This window comes from Hemitrygon akajei, chromosome 1, assembly GCF_048418815.1.
Source record: "Hemitrygon akajei chromosome 1, sHemAka1.3, whole genome shotgun sequence".
Classification (NCBI taxonomy): Eukaryota; Metazoa; Chordata; class Chondrichthyes; order Myliobatiformes; family Dasyatidae; genus Hemitrygon; species Hemitrygon akajei.
In genome coordinates this window covers 138,489,729-138,498,851 of record NC_133124.1, presented here as the reverse complement: position 1 = coordinate 138,498,851, position 9,123 = coordinate 138,489,729, and positions in this window count along the sequence as shown.

Sequence of the window (9,123 nt, the reverse complement as noted above, 5' to 3'; positions counted from 1 at the left end):
AAACTCAGTTGACTATTACAGGAGATGTGGCATGCAAATTATGAATCAATTTGTAGTTGTCTCAGCCAATCACGCCCCCACAATGCTAGCCCTCCTGCTTTTACCTCATACAAGGCCAATGTGGCACATTGGTTGTTGTATTTCACTGTTACAGACATCATTCCCACAAGATTTATTATTTCTCCAGTATAAGCACATAATTGGGCTTCAGTTTAGTATGTTTGAAATGCCAGACAAACTCATTTTGTACAACGACTGAAACAGCTGAGCCAATGTTCAATTCCATTTTAATTAATTTGCCAGTCACTTCGAGTGTAAGCTATATTGCTCATCCAGTGTTAGTTTTCACATTGTAGATTTCAAAGCTATCCAGTTCTTCATCATTGTCATCATTATCAGATCTTTCATCAACAGCTTGCAGAGTTCTTTTTGAAACTGCCACTTGACTTTTATTTTTTTCTCTTCCCTGTGCAATCCATTTGTTTTTTCCACCTGAAATATTCTTTATATGTGTACTACTTTGTTGCATTTTTTATGCAAGTTTCAACTTTAAATCTGCATTTGTTTGGTGTATATCAGCCCCTGCCACAACGGTAACACAATTTGCTTGGCCAGGCCGGTTTCTGTTTAAACACTGCAATTTTTTTCACATTCACTTTCATTCTGGATTGTAACTCAGTTATGTCTCTATATGTGTTTCCATTGATACAGCTATTTCAAGTACTCCTTTAAATGTGTGTTGTGCTTCATTTAGGGGCCATTTTAGAAAGATTTCTTGTAAGATTCCACAAACTAAATGATCTCTCAGTGCATCATTACGTCCATCACTTAAATGACAATTTTCCGACAAATTCTTCAATTCACCACCTACTCTGAAATGGAATACACTTCCTTTTGATTCTGCTTATGAAACCTAAAGAAATCTGCAATCAGCAATAATTTCAGTTCTAAATGTGACTGCATTACTTTCATGATATCAGCAAAACTCATTTTGACTGGTTTGATTGGAACAGTCAAATTTCGAAGCAAACTGTAGGCTTTTAAACCCAATGCACTCAGCAAAACTGTTACTTGTTTCTCATTGGCTATTCCATTTGCTTTAAAATACTGCTCAATCCATTATAAACTAGTTTATAATATCTAGTTATCCATAGGGTAATCAAACGTGCCAATCTTTCTGACATAGCAGCCATTTTTTCCTTTTTTTATTATTACACCTGTTACTCACTGAACACATGCATTCTTCCATGTTCTGCCGCTTTTTTCAACTCGATTGTGTCTTCCCTTCTGAAGAATACATGCTGCACTGCTTTTTGTTTTAACTCAAACATCTCCCTGTGCTTCAACAGGTAGGTAGTTGTCCTTGGTTCGTTTTAAAAATACCTAATCACCACTGTTATGTTTTGGAACTCTACAACATAAAACTAATTGCAAGGAAAAGACTGGAGCCCAGCAGATAACTCATGTGTATTTTTTTTTCTGTATGAATGAATTTTTACTGTATGCAATTCATGTATTTTATGTATAACCAGTAATGAATTATTCAACCAAATAAAGAATGCTTACTCAAACAATATATTTACAATATTACTCAAATATTACTAAACAATTAAACATATACCATACTTAATGGCTGACAAGGATGCAGCGGCTAAAGCGGTCATTACTATACGGGGATATAGAAGCATAGAAACATAGAAAATAGGTGCAGGAGTAGGCCATTCGGCCCTTCGAGCCTGCACCACCATTTAGTATGATCGTGGCTGATCATCCAATTCAAAACCCTGTACCTGCTTTCTCTCCATACCCCTGATCCCTTTAGCCACAAGGGCCATATCTAACTTCCTCTTAAATATAGCCAATGAACTGTCCTCAACTGTTTCCTGTGGCAGAGAATTCCACAGATTCACCACTCTCTGTGTGAAGAAGTTTTTCCTCATCTTGGTCCTAAAAGGCTTCCTCTTTATCCTTAAACTGTCACCCCTCATTCTGGACTTCCCCAACATCGGAAACAATCTTCCTGCATCTAACCTGTCCAATCCCTTTAGAATTTTATACATTTCAATAAGATCCCCCCTCAATCTTCTAAATTCCAGTGAGTATAAGCCTAGACGATCCAGTCTTTCTTCATATGTAAGTCCTGCCATCCCAGGAATCAATCTGGTGAACCTTCTCTGTACTCCCTCTATGGCAAGAATGTCTTTCCTCAGATTAGGGGACCAAAACTGCACACAATATTCTCGGTGCGGTCTCACCAAGGCCTTGTACAACTGCAGTAGAACCTCCCTGCTCCTGTACTCAAATCCTTTTGCTATGAATGCCAACATACCATTTGCCTTTTTCACCACCTGCTGTACCTGCATGCCCACCTTCAATGACTGGTGTACAATGACACCCAGGTCTTGTTGCACCTCCCCTTTTCCTAATCGGCCACCGTTCAGATAATAATCTGTTTTCCTGTTCTTGCAACCAAAGTGGATAACCTCATATTTATCCACATTAAATTGCATCTGCCATGAATTTGCCCACTCACCTAACCTATCCAAGTCACCCTGCATCCTCTTAGCATCCTCCTCACAGCTAACACCGCCGCCCAGCTTTGTGTCATCCGCAAACTTGGAGATGCTGCATTTAATTCCCTCATCTAAATCATTCATATACATTGTAAACAACGGAGTCCCAGCACTGAGCCTTGCGGTACCCCACTAGTCACTGCCTGCCATTCTGAAAAGGTCCCTTTTACTCCCACTCTTCGCTTCCTGTCTGCCAACCAATTCCCTATCCACATCTATACCATACCCCCAATACCGTGTGCTTTAAGCTTGCACACTAATCTCCTGTGTGGGACCTTGTCAAAAGCCTTTTGAAAATCTAAATATACCACATCCACTGGCTCTCCCCTATCCACTCTACTAGTTACATCTTCAAAAAATTCTATAAGATTCGTCATACATGATTTTCCTTTCACAAATCCATGCTGACTTTGTCCAATGATTTCACCTCTTTCCAAATGTGCTGTTATCACATCTTTGATAACCGACTCTAGCATTTTCTCCACCACCAATGTCAGACTAACCGGTCTATAATTCCTCAGTTTCTCTCTCCCTCCTTTTTTAAAAAGTGGGGTTACATTAGCCACCCTCCAATCCTCAGGAACTAATCCAGAATCTAAGGCGTTTTGAAAAATTATCACTAATGCATCCACTATTTCTTGGGCTACTTCCTTAAGCACTCTGGGATGCAGACCATCTGGCCCTGGGGATTTATCTGCCTTTAATCCCTTCAATTTACCTAACACCACTTCCCTACTAACATGTATTTCCTTCAGTTCCTCCATCTCACTAGACCCTCGGTCCCTTACTATTTCCGGAAGATTATTTTTCACATATCTATAAAAGCTTTTACAGTCAGTTTTTATGTTCCCTGCCAGCTTTCTCTTTTTTCCCTTTCCTAATTAAACCCTTTGTCCTCCTCTGCTGGTCTCTGAATTTCTCCCAGTCCTCAGGTGTGCCGCTTCTTTTTTGCTAATTTATATGTTTCTTCTTTGGACTTGATACTATCCCTAATTTCCCTTGTCAGCCACAGGTGCACTACCTTCCCTGGTTTATTCTTTTGCCAAACTGGGATGAACAATTGTTGTAGTTCATCCATGCGATCTTTAAATGCTTGCCATTGCATATCCACCGTCAACCCTGTAAGTATCATTTGCCAGTCTATCTTAGCTAATTCACGTCTCATACCTTCAAAGTTACCCTTCTTTAAGTTCAGAACCTTTGTTTCTGAATTAACTATGTCACTCTCCATCTTAATGAAGAATTCCACCATATTATGGTCACTCTTACCCAAGGGGCCTTGCACGACAAGATTGCTAACTAACCCTTCCTCATTGCTCAATACCCAATCTAGAATGGCCTGCTCTCTAGTTGGTTCCTCGACATGTTGGTTCAGAGAACCATCCCGCATACATTCCAAGAAATCCTCTTCCTCAGCACCCTTACCAATTTGGTTCACCCAATCTATATGTAGATTGAAGTCACCCATTATAACTACTGTTCCTTTTTTGCATGCATTTCTAATTTCCTGTTTAATGCCATCCCCAACCTCACTACTACTGTTAGGTGGCCTGTACACAACTCCCACCAGCGTTTTCTGCCCCTTAGTGTTATGCAGTTCTACCCATATCGATTCCACATTCTCCAGGCTAATGTCCTTCCTTTCTATTGCGTTAATCTCCTCTCTAACCAGCAATGCTACCCCACCTCCTTTTCTTTCCTGTCTATCCCTCCTGAATATTGAATATCCCTGGATGTTGAGCTCCAACAATGATTCTACAACATTGTAAGGATGTAAACCATGCTATTGCTCACAGTATACCAAATGGTAAACGCAGGAATATTATGCTGCATGACATCTTAGCCAATTGGAGGACATTCATTTCAAAGCACAAATCAAACTGTAAGCGAACAGCTTCAGAATGCAAAGTTTGTTACTTGATTCAAGTGGCACTGAATCGAAATCCAACAAATTCTCCCATATTTTTAAAGTACTCTTCTAGCTGGTACTGCTACTACTTCTGATAATAATAATGATTAATTAATTCATAACATTCATTAATGATTAGAGACAATATATATTCAATAAGTTTAATTATGGGTAGTGTTTGAATGATTATTCAATGAATTAGAAGAACTCTAACAAGCTCATGTAGATTTATACAGCAAGTGGCACTACAGAAAATGGGCAATTCTCTCCTGTGGACAGTTCCTTTATAACACCATAAGATATAGGAGCAGAATTAAGCCATTTGGTCCATTGAGTCTGCTCTGCCATTTCATTGTGGCTGATCCATTTTCCCTCTCAGCCCCAGTCTTCTGCCTTCTCCCATATTCCTTCATGCCCCGACTAATCAAGAATTTTATCAACCTTTGCCTTAAATATACCCAGTGACTTAGCATCCACATCTGTGAATTCCACAGATTCACCACTCTCTGGCTAAAGAAATTCCTCCTCTCCTCCGTTCTAAAAGGACGTCCCTCTATTCCCCCCCCCCCCCCACCATTGGAAATATCCTTTTCACATCCACTTTATTGAGATCTTCCAACATCAACAGGTTTCAATGAGGTCTCCCCTCATTCTTCTGAATTCCAGTGAGTGCAGGCCCAGAGATGTCAAACGCTCCTCATATGATAAGCCTTTCAATCCCAGAATCATTTTCATGAACCTCCTTTGAACACTCTCCAATGTCAGCACATCCTTTCTTAGATAAGGGGCATACTGTACCAAAACAGAATAGGTTAAATTGAGAAGGGAGCTTTAAAGGGTATCTGAGGGGCATTTTTTTCACACAAAATAATTGGTATCTGGAATGTGCTACCAGAGGAGGGGCTGAGGCAGGAACATTTCCAGACAGGTACTTGGATGAGCAAAGCCAAGAGGGATATGGAATTAATGAAGGCTGCGTGATGGGCAATATAGTCAGCATTGATGTGGTGGGCCATAGGACCTGTTTATATTCTGTACAACTATGATTCTAAACTGATTTGTTGTGTTGCAATCCTATACCTTTACGGACCATTTGGATAAGTTGGTAGATAAATAAAGGGATTCAGAAAAATAGTTTATATTTCAGTTACGTCACAAAATTTACTACTTGAGTAAGAACATAAAATGTTCAAAATACACAGCAGGTCAGATCAGACATTATCTGTAGTTAATACTTCAGATGAATGAGCATTTATTAGATATGGAAAAGAGAGTGGAAAGCGATCAAGTGAACAAAGGAAATGTCTGTGATAGTGTGGCGAACGAAGGTGTTTTTGGGTGGTACAACAGTGCCTTTGGATCCATATAGTTAATAGATGAATGAGAGCAGTTTGAGTACACTAAAAAGAGGATATGCTGAAACTGAGATGCAGAGGAGGGCATTTGCTGGAAATTGGAAACAAACGAGCATGTTGGGAACACCCAGCAGATCAGGCACATTAGCAGTGAAAGAGAAATGGAAATAATGTTACTGATAGATGACTTTACACAAGTAATATTGAGTTCAGACACAAACAGGATAGCCTGTAATCTGAAATTGTTGAATTCATTTTCATTTTCATTCTTTATTCCACAGCCACTCTGTCCGAATGTTAAAAGGCCTGAACGAGTTAGGTATGGCAAAGTTATTTCCCATGGTAGGGGAGTCTAAGACAAGAGGGCATGACTTCAGGATTGAAGGACGTTCATTTAAAACAGTGATGTGGAGAAATTACTTTAGTCAGAGGGTGATAAATCTGTGGAATTTGTTGCCATGAACGCCTGTGGAGGCCAAGGCATTGGGTTCGTTTAAGGCAGAGATAGATAGGTTCTTGATTAGCCAGAGCATCAAAGGGTATAGAGAGAAGACAGGGAATGGGAATGACTGGAAGAATTGGATCAGCCCATGATTGAATGGTGGAGCAGACTCGATGGGCCAAATGGCCTACTTCTGCTCCTATATCGTATGGTCTTATTCCAACAAAGCCCAACATACTGTCAGCTTGAGTAAAAGGACGCTGTCTATCCTCTCAGCATGTTGCAGCCATAAAGGCTCAAAGTTGATTTCAACAGTTTGGGATAATCAGCCTTTTGTATCAGAACTGGGTAGTTCAGGTGTAAGGACATCCATCTGTGATGTCTCATTCTCTCCATAGATGCTACCTGATCTAGTGCGTATTTTCAAGCTTCTCCCTTGTTTTAGATTTCCTGCAACTAGTCTGTTCTACCTCTTGTAACTCTAGCATCTCCTTCGTAATGTTTTCATTCAGTTTTGTTGAAGGGTCTCAGCCTGAAACATTGACTGTTTACTCTTGTCCATAGATGCTGAGTTCTTCCAGCATTTTGTGTGTGTTGCTTAGATTTCCAGCATCTGCAGATTTTCCTGAGTTAGTGTGAAATTCAAGTTATTTTGAATATTGGTTAATTTGACCCAAGCAAAATGCAGCTCAAGTCACAAGCCTGAGCTCGGGCACTAGGAGAATCCTGTATGTGGCAAGTCTAGTGACATGAAATGTAACTTCAAGAAGCTTTTTGAAGAGTTACAGGCATGGATTCACTATGCTGCCCAGGCCTCTGTCTCAAATTGTGAAAGAAGGCACAAACTTGAATGATTCCCAGATAAAGATAGCCCTGTGGTAGAGCCTGTCTCAAGAATGAATGGGAATTTTTTTTCTCTAACATTAGAGTGAACAGTTGCTGTTTTGAAAAATAGATTTCTTTGTATTTTCTTCTGTTGTCATTGGAGATTATTGGTTAAATTTCTGATCCTGCGTTATATTTTCCCTCTTCGACATACCTAATCCCATTTCATATAATGTGTGTAGTTGTAGTTAACATATGATTCATTGAGTTTATGATGCTACTGGGATCTTCTGTTGCAGAGAGGGAGTTGTAAAATCACATGTTTTGTTGTCATCAGCATAAAATGTTAGTATCCATGCAAAGCCCAAGCCTGTTGTTGGCCTTGAACACTGAAGGGAGTATTAACTGGAGAGCTGAGACACAGTCTGACATTGACTAAACTGTATGTCTGGACTTCTGCTGATTACTTTGCTCTCCCAATTTCCTCCAACACTCCATCCTTCCCAGACTTCCTCTTGGAATAACTCAGCCCAACAAGCCCCATTCCCAGTCAGTGCTCTACATGTTTCCTCCGTGCACGTAAACGACAGAAAAGGAAATGTTTTCTGATAATGTCTGTTTAATTTATTTTATTTAGAGCTGCAGTGGAGAACAGGCCCTTCTGTCCCAACACAGCAACCCACCTACTTCACCCTAGATTAATCACAGGACAACCTACAATGACCAAATAACCAACTAATCGGTATATCTTTGGAATGCAGGAGGAAACCGGAACACTCAGAGGAAACACACGTGTTCACGGGGAGGTCTTACAAACCTCATCGATGCAGCAATTGTACAGTTTCTTTTACTCTGACCTGTTTAGGCCCTTGATATCTGGTGTTAGTCTGATCTGCCCAGTGGGAACTGATTGCACTCAGGTCACACACTGATATTACATCTTATTTAGCTTTGTACTACTTAAGTACTGCAACATGAAGTGGGGTAGAGTAGAATTTATGCACTTGTCCTGACCATATTCATATTCCTTATGATATAGTCAGCTCCACCTTGGGTACTAGCCTACGAAGATGTCCTAGATGTACTACCCAGGACATCTTCTGGGAGCGGTATCTCAGAAAGGCAGCGTCCATTATTAAGGACCCCCAGCACCCAGGGCATGCCCTTTCCTCACTGTTACCATCAGGTCGGAGGTACAGAAGCCTGAAAGCATATATTCAGCGATTCAGGAACAGCTTCTTCCCCTCTGCCATCTGATTCTTAAATGGACATTGAATCTTTGGACCCTACCTCACTTTTTTAAAATTTACAGTATTTCTGTTTTTGCACGTTTTAAAAAATCTATTCAATATATGTAATTGATTTATTTGTTTATTTTTTTATTTTATTTATTATTTTTTTCTCTGCTGGATTATATATTGCATTGAACTGCCGCTGCTAAGTTAACAAATTTCACATCACATGCCGGTGATAATAAACCTGGTCCTGATTCTGATTCTGATATAGACGAAGGTTGCTCAGCCCATCACATCAGAAGTGATCCTATATTCCATTCTCCCCTACCGGGTTTCCTGTTGTTGGGTTGTATTCTGAAGTTAGGGGATAAAGCAAATATTAATTTCAGCAGCAACCAGTCTTCAGATTTAAATGTGGATTCTAGACTGAGTTTAAAACACAGCTCCGATCAATGACCTTACTGGAGCTGCAGACTGGGGTCGACTGCAAACCAGGAAACACTCTTGACCTGAGATGTCTGCATGTGCATGAAGTAAACAATGTCATTGTAACCATTGAAACTGTATGGAGTTACCATTGATCTTAAGGGTATAAAAATGTGATATACTTTAAGTTTAGGAGGTCTCTTCTTCCAAGAGTGTCTCCAGTATGATGTCTGCTTATGTGCTGAATAAAGACTTTTATACCCACTAGCTTTGGTGTCTTTATTCACAGTCACAACACTGTAATCTATTTAGTACATGCCCATCAACTTGATCTGAATTTACCTACCACCCAACTATG